Source organism: Oryctolagus cuniculus, chromosome 8 (genome assembly GCF_964237555.1).
Source record: "Oryctolagus cuniculus chromosome 8, mOryCun1.1, whole genome shotgun sequence".
Lineage (NCBI taxonomy): Eukaryota > Metazoa > Chordata > Mammalia > Lagomorpha > Leporidae > Oryctolagus > Oryctolagus cuniculus.
Window position 1 is genome coordinate 61,411,440 of NC_091439.1, and position 18,121 is coordinate 61,429,560.

At 37.3% G+C, this 18,121-nt stretch overlaps 1 pseudogene; it reads right to left on the minus strand.

Annotated features, from left to right (window-relative positions):
• Positions 1-2,485: 2,485 nt before the first annotated feature.
• On the minus strand, positions 2,486-2,643 carry LOC127483364 (U2 spliceosomal RNA; annotated as a pseudogene).
• Between the last annotated feature and the right edge of the window lie 15,478 nt (positions 2,644-18,121).

The following is an 18,121-nucleotide window of genomic DNA, read 5'->3' on the forward strand; positions in this document are numbered from 1 at the left end:
AGATTTAGGGCAAAATTCAGAGAATTTTTCTTTCAAAGCATTTGCCACATTTTTAAACTGTTCAAAGTAAGAAATGAAGGAGCCAAATAGAGATGAACATGAAAGCAAAACTGGACATTTTAATCACCTCACGGCACTGGGGAGACAACAATTGGTAGTTAGGGCCTTGTGTGTGTGTGTGTGTGTGTGTGTGTATCTCCAGTGTTTTAAGTGGGACTCCATGAAGGGCCACAGAGGTGAAACCAAATCATAGAAGATCATCCCTGTTGGGAACTTCAAAAAAACCTTGTGTTTGATCTGATTCTGATTGACAATTGCTCATCTGACTTCCTCTAATTTGCTACAGGAGGATAAGGTGAATGACCACTAGAAGACACCGACATCATCCAGAGCCTCTAAAATTACCAGTGCTTAAAAGCTTACATTCTTTTAGGAATTCCTAAGATTTATTAATTGTATGTCTATATCCAACCAAAGCTGATTGAAAGGGATCAGCACTTTAAAATAACTAGGAGCCTAACCAGGCAAATAAAACAATGAAGTTAGAGACCATATAGAAGTCTGACAAGACCATCTCCATGAGATAAGCCCTAAGATTCTCTCAGGATACTGATGTGAGAGAATTTCCCATCTACAGCTAATTTTTCTTCTTCAGCATGATTGTGAGCTAAATGATACAGAAACTGCCTTGTCTATTATACAACTGCAGAAATGAGGAATTGTTTTCATGTTTGTTGGGACTCAGGTTTCTCATTCTAGAAAAAGGGTAATACAAAACTAAAATGAAGTATGAAAAAAAGCCATATGGAATTGGATTAATGGAAGGATAAATATTAACCAATAAATACATCTAGGTATCTAATCTGTCAACCTAATCTTCCTATTCCAGTCCAATGAAACAGTCAAGATGCAGTGATAACCCTATCACATTGAGAATAACTATCACATAAATCTTGATTTCCAAATGCCTTCAGCATCAAATAGAACTTGGAAGTCTATGAATTAATGGAAAATTAAAGGACTAGATTAGGGAAGATTTTAAATGAACTTGAAACAGCTTATTGTGTCAGAAAATAAGATATAATAGGAAAAAAGCATATGATGATGTAACAAAAAGATACAGAGACCAGCTTAAGGGCCAATTGGCCAATACTGGGTCTGTTAAACAGCAAAACAAAATAAGAAAAGCTGTGATTTATAATCAATTTGAAAGTAATAGAAATATATGAGTATAATAATTAACAAAGAAACTAATTGGGGGAGACATAGAATTCTATTCTTTACAGAAGAGTGTCATGTGATAAATATGTATGGGATCACTAGTGGACTTGGGAAAAAAACACATCTTTTAACCAACATGTTTAAGATTGGTTTGGGCAGGAACCATAAATGGATACTGGCAAAAAACTGAGGAGAAGGATATTTGTGTTTATCTTAAAGCTTCTCATGAGCTACAAGTAAGTAGAGGAACTGCACAGTGAAAAATAAAAGGACAACATATTAACTGGGTTATCAGGATGAACATTAAATGAAATACAGCTCATAATTTGAACTCTACTAACTAATGCATAAGGAAGATATGTTGTGCCTTCAGATGTGATATCTTTAGAAAAACACAACATCACTTAAATTATTTTGAACAGAGATACAAAACTAATCTAATTGTGAAGGAACGTGAAACAAGGTAAATTAAAGAATATTCTGTGAAATAACTGCCTGCACTTCTTCAAAATGTCAGTGTTATGCAATATAGACAAAAATTGAAGCACTTTCCATAATAAAGAAAAAAAAAGATAACTAAAGGATACAGGATCTTATGCTGAAAAGCATTAATTACAAACTATAAAGTAGATTCCTGGACAGCTGGTGTAATTGAATGTTGGAACCTAGATTTGATAAATGTTTTCTATTAAGGAAAATTCCCCAAATTTGATAAATAGGCATGCACATAAGAAATACACATGTCATTAGGATAAATGAATTTATGTGAAATCTACTCTTAAATAATTTAGACAAAAATGAACACATGTAGATACCCTTCTACACACACAGAGGCCTTTCTAGTGAGATACTAGCAGAAAACTTTCCAGATTTGGAGAAGGACATAGACATCCATGTACAGGAAGCACATAGAAACCCCAATAAACATGACCAAAAGAGATCCTCACCACAACATGTTATAATCAAACTCACCACAGTGAAACATAAAGAAAAGATTCTAAAACGTGGCCGGCGCCGCAGCTCAATAGGCTAATCATCCACCTGCAGCGCTGGCACCCCAGGTTCTAGTCCCGGTCGGGGCGCCGGATTCTGTCCCAGTTGCTCCTCTTCCAGTCCAGCTCTCTGCTGTGGCCCAGGAGTACAGTGGAGGATGTCCCAAGTCCTTGGGTCCTGCACCCACAAGGGAGACCAGGAGAAGCACCTGGCTCCTGGCCTCAGATCAGTGCTGTGTGCAGGCCGCAGCTCGCCAGACGCAGCAGCCATTGGGGGGTGAGTCAACAGAAAAGGAAGACCTTTCTCTCTGTCTCTCTCTCTCTCTCACTGTCCACTTTGTCTGTAAAAATAAATAAATAAAAAGATTCTAAAATGTGCAATGTGCAAGAGATACTACACTTGATCTTAGCCAAAAGGCAGAGAAGCGATAAAATGTGCAAGAGAGAAACATCACACTAATCTCAGAGGATCTCCAATTAGACTCACAGCAGACTTCTCATCAGAAACCCTACAGAACAGCAGGGAATGGAAAGATATAGCACAGGTACTAAGAGAAAAAGAAAAAAACTGGCCAGCGCTGCGGCTCACTAGGCTAATCCTCCGCCTTGCGGCGCCGGCACACCAGGTTCTAGTCCCAGTCGGGGCGCCGGATTCTGTCCCAGTTGCCCCTCTTCCAGGCCAGCTCTCTGCTGTGGCCCGGGAGTGCAGTGGAGGATGGCCCAAGTACTTGGGCCCTGTATCCCATGGGAGACCAGGAGAAGCACCTGGCTCCTGCCATCGGATCAGCACAGTGCACCGGCCGCGGTGGCCATTGGAGGGTGAACCAAAAGCAAAGGAAGACCTTTCTCTCTGTCTCTCTCATGTCCACTCTGCCTGTCAAAAAAAAACAAAAAACAAAAAAACTGCCATCCCAGAATATTATATCCTGCAAAGCTCTCATTTGTGAATGACGGTGAAATAAAGACCTTTCATAGCAAACAGAAATTTAAAGAATTTGTCACCTCTCATCCAGCCCTCCGAAAGATGCTTAAAGATGTGTTACAAACAGAAACACAGAAACATGGCCATCAATATGAAAGAAGGTAAAGGAAGAAAAACTCTCAGTAAAAGATCACAGGAAGTTCAAAGCATATATTAGAAATATCTTTGTGAAAATGGCAGGGCAAATTTACTACTTATCAATAGTTACATTGAACGTTAATGGACTCAACTCTCCAGTTAAAAGACACAGACTGGCTGAATGGATTAAGGAGCTGTCGCTCCCCCTCTTCGTGGAGGAACGACACTAAACCCTGCCTAGGCTTCCTATCCAAGTCACGGCACCATTATGTCACTCCCTGTCTTCGTGGAGGAACAACACAGGACCCTGCGCTGTTCTTTGTCTGCTCGGCCCTCCCCGGGTTTGCTGCTGGTTCTTCCCGGGTTGGCTACCGTCCCTTCCACCTCCGTGGAAGGGCGGTTCCCCCTGGCCACTTTCCCCACTTCCGCAGGGGAGCGGCACACCGCCGGCCGGCTCTCTCGGGGGCTGCACAGGTGTTCCTCAGGTGTTCCCCTTAGATGTTCCTGGTGCATGTTGTCTCTCTCCTCCTTTATAGTCCTCTTCCACCAATCCCAATTCTGCTACCCACACGCCGAGTACGCTGCTCTCCTCCAATCAGGAGCAGGTCCTACAGTTTCTTGGTTGAACTGGAGGCAGCTGTGTAGAAGCTGTTTCTCCCTTCTCAGCGCCATATTGTGGGAGAGCAGATATATAGAATAAGTCTTAATTCCAGTAACTTAGTCTAGTCCGAGTTGCTCCCCACAGGAACAAAAACCATCTATTTGCTGCTTATAAGAAACTCATCTTTCCAGCAAAGATGTATGCAGACTGAAAGTGAAAGGTTGGAAAAAGACATTCCATGCCAACAGAAATGAAAAAAAAAAAAAGCAGGTGTAGTCATATTAATATCAGAAAAAAATAAACTTTAACACGAAAACTGTTAAGAGAGACAAAGAGGGGCACTATATAATGATTAAGGGATCAATTCAACAGGAAGATGTAACTATTATAAAGGTATATGCACCTAATTATAGGGCACTGGTTTATTTAAAAGATATGTTAAGGTACTTAAAGGGAGATTTAGACTCCAACACAATAGTACTGGGGGACTTCAATACTCCACTCTCAGAAATAGACAGATCAACCAGACAAGATCAACAAGGAAACAGCAGATTTAATCAACACTATAGCCCAAATGGATCTAACAGGTATATACAGAAATTTTCATCCTACAAGTAAATAATTTACATTCTTCTCAGCAGTACATGGAACCTACTCTAGGATTGACCACATACTAGGCCATAAAGCAAGTCTCAGCAAATTCAAAAGAATTAGAATCATACCATGCAGCTTCTCAGACCAGAAGCTGGAAATTAGCAACTCAGGAATCCCTAAAGCATATGCAAACATATGGAGATTGAACAACATGCTCCTGAATTAACACTGGGTCATAGAAGAAATCAAAAGAGAAATCAAAAACTTTCTGGAAGTAAATGAGGATAACAAAACAACATATCAAAACTTATGGGATATGGTAAAAGCAGTGTTGTGAGGAAAGTTTATAGCAATAGGTGCCTACATCAAAAAATTGGAAAGGCACCAAATAAATGAGCTTTCAATGCATCTCAAGGATCTAGAAAAACTGCAGCAGACCAGACCCAAATCTAGTAGGAGAAGAGAAATAATTAAAATTAGAGAAAAAATCAACAGGATTGAATCCAAAAAAATTACAAAAGATCAGCCAAATGATGAGCTGGTTTTTTGAAAAAATATACAAAATTGACACACCATTGGCCCAACTGACAATGTCCCTATTCTTTAGAAATTCAAGTCCTATGTTCTCCAAGAAAACTGACTTGATTGTGTAAGTGCATGATGACTATTTCATCTTCTACATCACTCTTATTTAGCATATTATATGCAGTAAGGAAATCAGCAAATATATATTAACTGAGTGAATAAGTAACTTGATCACTTGCTAGGCCCTCAGACTCTGTCCTGCATTATTTGTGATTTACATGGAAGATCTTGTATTCCCTTCCCTTCCCTTCTCATCTCCTCTCCTCCTTTCACCTGTAGGCTCTCTCCTCTCCCCCACCCTTACTCTCTTTCCCTCCCACCCCTGTAACTGTGCCTTTCTAATGAATATATAAATCTATAAAAATAGTTTATAGCTGAATGATTTGAAATTTCACATCCTCTGAATAAAAGTAACTTTGATTATTCCAGAGGAAATGTCTTTCTTTAATCTCAGTAACAGTAAACATGTAGGACACTAAATTATTACATGAAACTAGTCTCATCTTCCAGGGTGGTATAGGGGATACCTCTGTTTTCATTTATACACACACACACACACACATACATATACGTGATTTTTCAATTATATGCATTTTCCATGAACTTTTTGAAGTCTCCTATGTAAGGATTTCAATTTTTCTTCACCAAAATAAATCTATTTTTAAGTTCTATTTCACCAAACTTTTTGAAATCACCTCATTTATATGCATAGTGCCTGGGCCAAACTGTGCTATCAATAAGTATTTTTTGTAGGTTGGGTAAATGGTCAATGGTCTTTTGTAATTGACAAGCATTTAAATAATGATCGATGTTATTCGTTTTCTTATCTCCTCTAGCTCCTTAGTTTTTTTAAAAAAGTTTCTTTCAGAAGTATGTCAGATAAAATATAAATTCAAAATAATGTGAAATCTCATCAGTTAATTTTTTAAATGCTTATTTTCATTTTTTATAAGTACCATGAGTTTGGATCAGGAAGTACTTTTAATCTTTCTCTAAAATTCTTTAATGAACAAATAACTGTTCCTGTGTTATTCTACTGGCTGTAATTTTTTGATGTGACTCGTCTTTATTTTCCAGCCATTTCTACCTGGATCACTCTTTGATTATGATTTTTTTGATTTTAAGGATTTTTTTCTGAAAATCCATGATTACATACAAGGAGACAACATAAGTATTTGCACAGAATGCTGATAAAAATTGAAACAACTGAGTTTATCATTATGATTCTGCTATCTATTACTTTACTTTTCTATCTCTTTTCATTCACATAAAAAATAAAGTAAAATTAGAATGTGGGATAACTACTTTCCAGGCAACATAATAGTTGATGCTAAGCCAGAACTTCCATGGCAACATGTTATTTTTTTTAAATCATATTTTAAAGACACCAGAGAGCAATGAAGGCAATCGGTATGAGATAAAATAAAACTCCAGAAAGTGGTAAAAACCCTTCCTTTGTGAGCTATTTCATTCTCTGGAGCATTGGCAAAATCTCCACACTGATTACGAACCAGGCTTGCCTTGGGCAGAAAGACTTTTCTGAAGGAAAGAAAATCAATCAAGTATTTTTAAGACTGGTATTAAAACATCAAGAGAGGAATTGCAGAAGTTCTGAAATTGTGTCCTAGTTGCAAGCAAGCAAATGTTACAGTTTGGTAAAATTACCATAAAAACTCAAGAACTCTGGATCAGAGACAAAAAATGATGTATTATAGTAAAAGCAGCAGCCAGAATAACTTTTAAAAGGGTTCCTTGAACTCCAATTTGCTTATGTGACACAATGAGCACCAGGTTTTTCCTGCCCGTGTAGGTGCCTTATTAAGGAAGATCCCAAAGTTATGAAACCAGAATCTTATAAAGGAGCTGCTAGCTCACACACACACACATCTTTCCCTCCAGAAAGACACGTTATTTTTAACAGCCTGGGAAAAAAGCCAATATGATCAATAGAGTCTATGTCTATATTTGTAATACAATTTGCTGATAGAAATGTCCACATGCAGGTAATCTTTAGCAAATAGTTATAGAAGAGTCCTTCTTTGATTTAAGACTATATTAAACTACAGTTAACATCATACTTAATGGAGAGAAACTAGAGATTTCTTTTATAAGATCAGAAATAAGTCAAGCGTTTCCCCTCTCAAGACATCCATTTAACATCATACTGAAAGTGCTAAATCATGCTATGAGACAAGGAAAAGAAATGAAAGATCTATAAGTAGTGAAAGAAGAAACCAAACTGTTCCTAGTTCATAAATTCACCAAAACGTTCATCTTCAGAGTTCAAAACCCAAGAAATAAAGGACATAACTCTTTTTTTTTTCCTTTTCAGGGGAACTGTCTTTTCTTTTTATCAGAGTTAACATATGTATACAGGACAGTATTCAAATGTGCATTAATCAATGCCACTTGATTTATTGCAGATTATTGTGTCCGAAATTTAATTAGAGATTAAAAGACTACATAAATAGTTATATGTGCTGAGGAATAGTAATTCTTGTTACTACATGTCACCCCACAGGTAAATATAAAAAATTACTTGCCTGCCAATTTTATGTTGATAATATGTCTATCTTGAACATTCTAGCACATTTATTTTGCCAAACATATATGTGCATTTCTGCTGGATAAGTAACCATTTATTTTTAAATCAAATATTTAATAAATTTCCAAAAAATTATTAGAAGAGTCTTTCTGAGACAATGAATGCAATTCTCTTGAAAATAAATTCCAGGAGTGGACATTTTCCCTGGTAGTTAAACTGTTGCTTGAGATGCCTGCATCATTACCAGATTATCTGGGTTAAAGTTCTGGGTCTATTCCTGATTCTAACTTCCGGCTAATAGACACCCTGGAAGGTAGGTGATGGCTCAAATGGTTGCATCTCTACCACCTATGTGGGAGAACTGGATCACTTTCCTACCTTTTGGCTTCAGGACTGATACAGGCATTTGGTGGAATGAACTAGTAGATTGGATTCTCTCAATAATCTCTCTCTCAGGCCGGCGCCGCGGTTCACTAGGCTAATCCTCCGCCTAGCGGCGCCGGCACACCGGGTTCTAGTCCCGGTCGGGGCGCCGGATCCTGTCCCGGTTGCCCCTCTTCCAGGCCAGCCCTCTGCTGTGGCCAGGGAGTGCAGTGGAGGATGGCCCAGGTGCTTGGGCCCTGCACCCCATGGGAGACCAGGAAAAGCACCTGGCTCCTGGCTCCTGCCATCGGATCAGCGCGGTGCGCCGGCCGCAGCGCGCCGGCCGCAGCGGCCATTGGAGGGTGAACCAACGGCAAAGGAAGACCTTTCTCTCTGTCTCTCTCTCTCACTGTCCACTCTGCCTGTCAAAAAAAAAAAAAAAAAAAAAAATCTCTCTCTCTCTCTCTCTCTCTCTGAAATAAATGAAAAAATAAAAAAAAAATTGGAACTTTAAAAAAGAACTCCATTTGCAAATTTGAATTCTCACACATCCACTAAAGTTTTGTAAAAAGTGCTCAACATAGCATGTAATATATAGACCTGGAAGACTATATTTGCCATTCTTCCTTTTTCTAAAGGGGAGATATACAATAATTAACGGATTTTTTCCAAAGTTGTTTTTTCTCCACCAAGATAATTGTGTTTAATATTATAGAATTTAAAAAAAGATATATAAACACATCAGAGAAAAATTAGTTAAATTAATAAAAATTACAGAGTAAAACTGAACAGTGGAGTTGTGAACTAACATACATGGTTTGTAACATTAATATGCACTATCAGGTTTTTTTTTTTTTTGGTAGCACTAATTATAGCTTTTGCAATTGAGAATTGAGAACAATGCATGTATCTCTGGATTGCCAAGATAATATAAATGCTTACCTCTGGAGAAATTTTAAATCACTGTAATTTTATTCTGGATTGTGATTACTATAATTATACTCCATTACAGCAACTTTCTCATGAGAAAATACTAATATCAAAGCTGATGAGTTGTGGTTTTTGATTGACTTGTGGTGTTGAAATAAAGAGTCTTGATGCATTGGGATTATGAAGATTTTGACTAAAATTGGCTTTCTCTCTGTGGCTCTCTTTTGTACTAAAAGTGGTATAAAATTTGAATATTAGGAAAGAATTAATATTCTGAGATCAATGTCCCTGTGTTGAATCCATGTCCAGTTTTGCTCTTGATTCCTTCATTAACCAAAAGCATGCAAAATGTGATTTCTCTAAACTAGACAGCATAACATATTTTCTTCTATTTTCCTTAATTCCATTCTTTCTGTTGTTATTTGTTAACAGTCAATAGAAGTTTCCCTTTTGGAATGTATGTATGTGTGTGTGTGTGTGGTCTTTTGTATGTATTAGATTGTAAGTAATTGGAAAGAAGGGATCACATTCACTGTATTTTTACCCTCTGTTTAAAAATTTTAGCTCATATTATTTCTTATGACTCTCGCTTGCTCTCTCTCTCTCTCTCTCTCTCTCTATCTCTATCTCTATCTCTCTATCTCTCCTGAAAAAGCATGGTATAAATATATATCAAGTAAGGCATAACAGATAAACATGTCAATATTGATGACTGGACCAGAAAAAAGAGTTAATATATACACTTTTAATGATCCAATTTGTGGATGACTTCCAGTGTTTGATTAATAGTAAAAGGAAAAGAGTATGAGGAAATAGAAGGAACAGGAGGTAAAGGAAAATGAAATTAAGAAAAATATTATGTTTGTTCCAACATAATTGCAACTTTCTAATATCCATACAGAAAGAAACACAGTGCTACCAAGTGGTTGATTGCTTTGCTCAAGGGAATAGTTTGGAGCCTACAGTTCAGTTAGAGGCATTGTAAAACTGGGCACTCAAGAGTGGATCTTCCTACAGAATCCTTGGTGAAGGGAAGGAAACAAACTGTGTATTTAGCCTCTATTTCTGGTTAATAGCTTTGTTCAATAAGCTTAGGTCTTTCAGTGTCTAAATGTGGTTTGATTACAGTGAAATTCATGATTTGTCCCTTTTGCTGGAAAAACCTCTGGATTATGTATCAGGGATATACCTTCATAGCTACCAGGGTAGAAGAAGCCTTTACTCAGACTGAATATTTAATCCCATCAATGTGAGTTCCAAACACAGTTGATAGTCTTTAATTAAGTAGTAAAAATGTGCCATAGGATAGCCCTTACAACGCAAGGACAAACTGAAGCTCACTTTCATCCTCTCTAGATATTTGGTGTAGTTCACACCATCAGTTTAATGGTGTAGCTGAATTTTACCCATTTCCTGTTATAAACTGGACATTTTCAGATGTGTTACTTTGGGCCTGTGGCTAACCAATTGAACAGAATTTGTATAACTACCACATTCAGGCAGGTCACACTGAAAGTGTTGATGAATGAATAGCATATCGTTAGATGTAATTACTGGGTGAACATGCAAATGTTTCTGGTTTGGATGAATATCCACAAAAGTACCATCAATCAAGATAAGAACTTGGAAGACATGGATTCACTTGGAATACATTTTACATAGTTTTGGAATAAGGTTGGGCTTAGGTGTTTTCAGGAAATTTAAGTGAAAAAAAAAATTTAAGGACTTATTTACTTGAAAAAGTTACCGAGAAGGGAGAGAGGGAGAGAGAGAGAGAGAAAGAGAGAAAGAGAAAATCTCCCTTCTTTCCTTCTGCTGGTTCACTCCCTAAGTAGCCACAATGGCCAGGGCTGGTCCAGGCCAAAGCCAGAAGCCAGGAGCTTCATCCAGGTCTCCCACACACTTACTAGGGCCACAAACACTTGGGCCATCTTCCTCTGCCTTTCCCAGGTCATTAGCAAGGAACCGGATTGAAGATGTAGCAGGCAGAATTTGAAAAGGAGCCCATATGGTTTTCCAACATCACAGATGGTACGTTTACCCACAATGCCAGCCCCTAAGTGGAAATATTTTGACAGTTGGATACACAGCGTGAAGCTCAATGAATGATTTGTCTCGCAGTTAAATGTTTGAGGAGATAAATATACTTGCTCTGATTTGACATTATATAGGTACGTATTTACCAAAACAGCACATGGTACTCCACAAGTGTGTACATTAATTATGCATCAATTAAAATTTTTGAATGGAAAAAATTATGAAACATGAGCACATAGATAATATTTAGTTACAAAGAGTTTTTGTAGAGTAAGCAGCAAAATGAGATAAAGATTAATGACATATAAGAAGAAGGGGGCCAGCACCCGGGATCACTAGGCTAATCCTCTGCCAGCAGCACCACCACCCTGGGTTCTAGTCCCAGTTGGGGCGCTGGTTCTGTCCCGGTTGCTCCTCTTCTAGTCCAGCTCTCTGCTGTGGCTCGGGAGGTCAGTGGAGGATGGCCAAGTCCTTGGGCCCTGCACCCGCATGGGAGACCAGGAGGCAGCACCTGGCCCTGGCTTCAGATCGGCGCAGCGCCGGCCATGGTGTCCATTAGGGGAGTGATCTAATGGAAGGAAGACCTTTCTCTCTGTCTCTTTCTTACTGTCTAACTCTGCCTGTCAAAAAATAAAAATAATAATAAAAATAAATTTAAAAAAACTAAAAAAGAAAAAAAAACAAGAATGAAAGCAAAGGATCCCATATTTTCCATCTTTAATATCACTCCTTTAGATTCAGACTTCTATTTTTTTTTATTTTTTGACAGGCAGAGTGGACAGTGAGAGAGATAGAGACAGAGAGAAAGGTCTTCCTTCTTCACTGCTTCTTTTTAAGATTTATTTATTTAGGAGAGAGTGAAAGAGAAGAGAGTTAGAGAGAGGGGAAGGAGGGGGGGTGGAGAAGAGGGGTGTATAGTGGCTGGGCTAAGCTGAAACTAGGTGCCAGTAAATCTATTCAAGTCTGCTACATGGGTAGCATGGGCACAAGCATTTGGTCTATATCATCTGCTGCCTTCCTTGGAACATTAGCAAAGAGGTGTTTTGAAAACCAAATATCCAGGACTCAAACTAGTGCTCTAATATAAGATACAGGTGTCAAAAGTAGCAGCTTAACCCGATGTGCCACAATGCTGGCCCCATTCTTCACTAATTCTTGACAATGAACATTTTCTGGTTGCTCTACATCCATCTCAGTTTTTCTTTCTGCCCTTTAAGAAATATTATGGTGAATTAAAATGATAACGTATGAATAATTGTTTCCGTTCCAGTCTCTACACAAAGTATAGCTTTCACAACAATTCTCATTTTAATTATGTTACACATTCTTTACTATTCTCCCTTTCTCTACAAATGCTTTGCAATACTTGATTTTAGGCAATATACCTGTTAAATAATTATATGCCAGTCTGATGCTGTGGGTGACTAGGCTAATCCTCCACCTGCGGCACTGGCACTCCAGGTTCTAGTCCCAGTCGGGATGCCAGATTCTGTCCCGGTTGCTCCTCTTCCAGTCCAGCTCTCTGCTGTGGCCCAGGAGTGCAGTGGAGAATGTCCCAGGTCCTTGGGCCCTGCACCCGCATGGGAGACGAGGAGGAAGCACCTAGCTCCTGCCTTAAGATCAGCACAGCACGCCAGCCGCAATGAGCCAGCCATAGCAGCCACTTGTGGGGTTAACCAACGGAAAAGGAAGACCTTTCTCTCTGTCTCTCTTTCTCAATGTCTAACTCTGCTTGTCAGAAGAAATAATAATTATATGCCAAATAGGTTGTATATTGGTTATATATATAATATATGTTTTGAGAACATTCAAAGTATGAACTTGAAACACTAATTAATTCCAGTAAAGTCAGAATTTTGTGTTTGTGTTTTTATAGTGTTTTAAAAGATGTATTGACCATTTTTAGACTTATGCATAAAAAACATGACATTTACCTACCATTTTGAAATGTGATCTTGGAAACAAACTGTGCTTAACTAATATTTGCTTCAAAATAATAATCATATGATAAATAATTTTAAATGATAATTAAGGAATTCTTAAAATAAATTTAAATAAAAATAGCGCTAGAAATACGTAATATCTAAGTGCTGACAATAGAGCAGGGATGTGACAATCAGGCAGAAATAAAAATAGTAAACACCCTGGGAAACAGAAGGTAAATTATGTATGTTAGCACAGATAAAACAAGGAAATAGATTGGAAACATCATCTGGGCCCTCTGCATTTTGGGATTAAATACCACCAGAGTCTCTTTGTCCTTTGCTTTTGTATTTGTTGGTTATCACTGCTAAAAGTATGCCTACAATTAACTTCCAGCTCAACTTGGCCTTATTTAGAAAGAATAAGAGTTTTCTTAATTCAATTTTTTAACTTCTCAGGAAGGAATTTAGAATAGCTCCGTCATTGGCCCGCTCCCTCCAATGATCATTTTGACCACAGGATGGATGGACAGAAAAAAAAAAGACAACAAACACTGGATCATTGGAAGGAAACATGGATATGGGTAGAGAAGAATGTTCTTGAGAAGGTGATATGATTCCTAGGAATATAGATTCATTTGGCAGAAAGAGCAATAAGTGTCTCCTAAGGGGGTTATACTAAGCTCTTGAACACTGTGCCTTTAACATCAACAGTTTAGACTAACTGCAATGAGGATACTTCAAAAAGCTCAAAGAAACACAAAATTGAAAGATACGTTTATTTTGGTGCAAAAATTTGAAATTATGCATATGAGGAGTCTAAGAAGTCAATTCAAAGATGTATTATGAAACAAACTTTGCATGGGCATCAATATTTTGAACCAAAATAAGCATACTTTAATTTTATTTTCTATGAGCTTTTTGAAGTACCCACATAGGTAAGAATTTATAATCTTATTGAGAAAAATTTCTATCGTAAGTCCTTAACTGGTGAACCAAAATAGAACAAATAAAGCGAAGCAAACTTATTCCAAGCCTCATCACAAGTAAAACAATAAGCCAGGGATAAAATGTTACTAAAAGTTTCAAGCTCAAACTTTGGGTTTGAGAATATGTAAAAATATTTGTTTTCCACAAAAATGTGATTTAAGGTGAAATATATTTATGAATAATTCCATATTAATTAAGATGTAGGGATCTGAGGTGTTCTCTAGAAGCAGATATTCATATAAATTTGCTTTTATAACACACATTCTGCTGTGCTTTATACATTGTCCTTGATTTTCTTTTACAATGCAGTACAAAAGCTGCCAAAGTAATATGTGTAGCCTTAACAGAAAGAATATAATTCATCTTGACAAGGAACCATCAGCATTTTTTGGTAAATGAAACTATTTATGAAAGATCAGTAAAATCAACCAAGCAGACATTATCAAGGTGGCTCAAACAAATGTGCTTTAGGGAAGCTTAATTCGACTAAGATGATAAAATTTACTTAGTCTACTGTAATTAATTAAATAAATATACATGTATACCTTTGATATTGAATAAACATAAATTGTGAATAAGCTATTTATTCTCTTTGAATCTAGTTTCCTCATATTGATATTCAGAGATTTAGTAGAAATCATAGTTTTTCAAAATTTTCTGAATAATGGACTCCTTTATGAAAGGTTAGCAATATTCATATAAAGCACATAAAAAGCTTACCTACTATGACAGAGGTCAAGAGTGCTGCATACTTCCCTACTCATACATCCCAACTTCCTTCTGTCTACCACTCACATTTACTAGCGGGAAAATTCCCAAACCCAGTCCTCTGGGCAGCATTGTGTTATATTTGGAACTCTAACACCAGTTAATGATGGCCTGAGCCTGTGGTGCAGTGGTTGCAGTGGTTTAAGACTCTACAGCACCTGCATCTCAAATGGGCACAGTTCAAGTCCCAGCTGCTCCAGTTCTGATCCAGTTCCCTGCTAATGTGTCTGGAAAAGCAGCAGAACATGGCCCAAGCCCTTGGGCCTCTGTACCCATATGGGAGACCCTGATGAAGCTCCTGGCTCTTGGCTTTGGTGTGACCCCACCCTGGTCATTGCAACCATTTGGGGAATAAAGCAGCAGATGAATGATCTCTCTCTTCTCTTCTCTTCTCTCTCTCTCTCTCTTCCTGTCTCTCTCTTTCTGTGTAAATCTGCCTTTCAAATAAATAAATAATTAAACAAAAGAGTTAATGATATTAAGCCACAGATTTTAATTTAAAGCTGCAAAGAATTCAGTATTACTGTTAAATTAAACATGAAAATTAAACTAAATTAAAATTTTACCCTCAAAATTAAGCCACAGTGACAGAGGTACACATGCAGCATACATAGGTGTTTCAAAAAATTTAATGGAAATATAATATGAAAAGATAATGAAATTTTCCCACAAACTATTTTGAAATGCCTTTGTTGTAGGTATAATATCCATGTAACCTTTTTTTCATCCTTCATAATATTAAAGACAAGGAAAACATTTATGATGCAGATATAGAACAACAATCCAAACTAATATAACTAATATTGATATTTGAATGTTAAACTATAAGAGTTATAATTTCAATGAACATGGATAATATTTTTGTCCCATGAGTAATTTGCATCAGAATATTGCTTTAAAATCAAAATATGTTTGAGGCAGGTGTATGGTCTAAAGCTTAAGTTGCTCACATCCCATATCAGAGTGGCTGGGTTCAGATTCAAGCTCTGGCTCACAATTTAGCTTCCCTTTAACATGCACTCTAAGAGATTTTGGGTAATGGCTCAAGTATCGTGTTCCTGTCAAAGTTCTAGAAAGAGTTCCTAGCTACCAGTTTCAACCTGTCCCAGCCAACACCATTGCAAGAATCTGGAGATAAAAGTCATTCTCTCATATCTCTCTCTCTCTCTCTCTTCCTTCCCTCCCTGCCTCCCTGCCTTCCTCCCTCTTAAATAGTAATGTTATCTTTAGTTATTTTTATATAGTGTTCAGCACTGTATTTGAGCATTATAATTTTTAAAACATATCCTACAAAACAGCTTTGCTAACCAATTTAAAAAATGGTCCAAATTTTATCTATGTTGTGCAACACAGGTCCATCATTTTATTCATAGCTTCCATCATGCCAGTGCTGTAAATTGCCTTTGTCAGTTGTTACGGTGAAATGTGAATAGAGTGCTATTGGCTTTGAAAAAGTCAGTGAAGACATTCTGAAACACACTGGGAACAACTTACTAGAAGTAAAAATTTTCTAATTTTAATTCAGTCTTCATTAAATTCCAGATTGTATTTCTAAAAGAATAAGTAAAAAAAAAATAGTTCACATATTTTCTCTGATCTGGAGTGAAACTTTTTGCTTGTCTAGAAACTTACTAAACATCAAATTACAGAGTTGATACAGAGCCCTTAGGTTAGTTTAGCAGATCCAAAAGTAGTGAGTAGCAGCAGCATATTTTCTTTTTTTTTCTTTTTTTAGCTTTTGTTTAATAAATATAAATTTCCAAAGTACTTTGGATTATAGCAGCTTTTCCCCTCATAACCTCCTTCCCACCCACAACCATTCAATCTCTCACTCCCTCTCCCATCCCATTCTTCATCACAATTCATTTTCAATTATCTTTATATACAGAAAATCAACTTAGTATATACCAAGTAAAGATTTCAACAGACTGCACCCACACAGGCACACAAAGTATAGAGTACTGTTTGAGTAGTAGTTTTACTGTTAATTCACATAGTACATCACATTAAAGACAGAGGTCCTACATGGGGAGTAGGTGCACTCCTGTTGTAGATTTAACAACTGACACTCTTATTTATGATGTCAGTAATCACCTGAAAGCCTCTTGAGTTCACAAACACTGATCTTATTTAGAGAAGGCCATATTCAAAGTGGAAGTTCTCTCCTCCCTTCAGAGAAAGGTACCTCCTTTGATGGCCAGTGCTTTCCGCTGGCATCTCACTCACAGAGATCTTTTATTTAGGTGTTTTTTTTTTTGTTTTTTTTTGTTTTTTTTTGTTTTTTTTTTTTTTTTTTTTTTTTTTTTTTTTTTTTTTTTTTTTTGCCACAGTGTCTTGGCTTTCCATGCCTGCAAAACTCTCATGGGTTTTTTTAACCAGATCCGAATGTCTTAAGGGCTGATACAGAGCCCTCAGGTTAGTTTAGCTGATCCAGAAGTAGTGAGCAGCAGCAGCATATTTTCAAGCACCCCAACACATGGGAGGGTTTATTCAAGGCTAGCCATCTATGTATTTAGACATTGCTGGCATCATTGCTGACGATAGAGGGCATCCTAATTAAACACATTCAATATGCCATTCCCCATTCTGCTTCAATAAAAAATTCACCTCCAATGTGCTCACTGGGATTTTCTCAGTGAGGTGAAGGAATAGAATAGAATGTTCTCTTTAGGACCAATCTTGCTTCATTCGGGTCTCTGTAAAAGTGACTTCCCGGAGAAGTTTAGGGAAATAAATCAGATTGCCATTGTGTGCAGATGGCCAAATGTCTGATCTCTGCCATAACCCTGCCTGCTTGTGATTTCTCTCTCTGAGTAAACTGCCAGAAGTGGAAGTTATTGAACATTTAGTTTAATATTTTCTCTGCTTAGCAAACTTATCTTCCTTTATTTAATTAACTAGAAAATATTTTGCTTTGATTTGTGTTTTGTTAGAAAGCAAATTCAATAATTGGATATGTTTGCCCCTGCTTCTTCTTCCATCTCCTTGACGCACTAAGATCGCAAATGTGATGTTACTCAGGTTTGACCAGTTAGAGTACTTCAGCACCTTGGGGATAAGTTCAGAGTAAGTAAGTAAGTAAGGGTTTCATTCAATGTATTTAAATTTTCCATTAAGAGAGATGAATTTCCTGGAATCATGAGTTGCAAAGGCCATGTCAGTTTGCAAGGGACTCTCTTCCATGCTGCATTGTAAAAGATCAATCTGAGAATTAAACTGATGTAGGTCATTAAAACACACAGGAAAATGGAGAAGGGAAGGGGAAAAAAAGGGGGAGGGAGAAGGAGGGGAAAGATACAGAGAGATACAGAGATCTGTTAACATTGAATCCCATATATCCAGCCAGATTAGAAGCACACAAACTCTCAAAATCCCAGCACATGAAACAAATTTTTCTTTCCATTATTTTAGTTGGATCACTCTCACTTATTAATAGAAAGTTTTGATTACTTTTTTTTTATTTTTTTGACAGGTAGAGTGGACAGTGAGAGAGAGACAGAGAGAAAGGTCTTC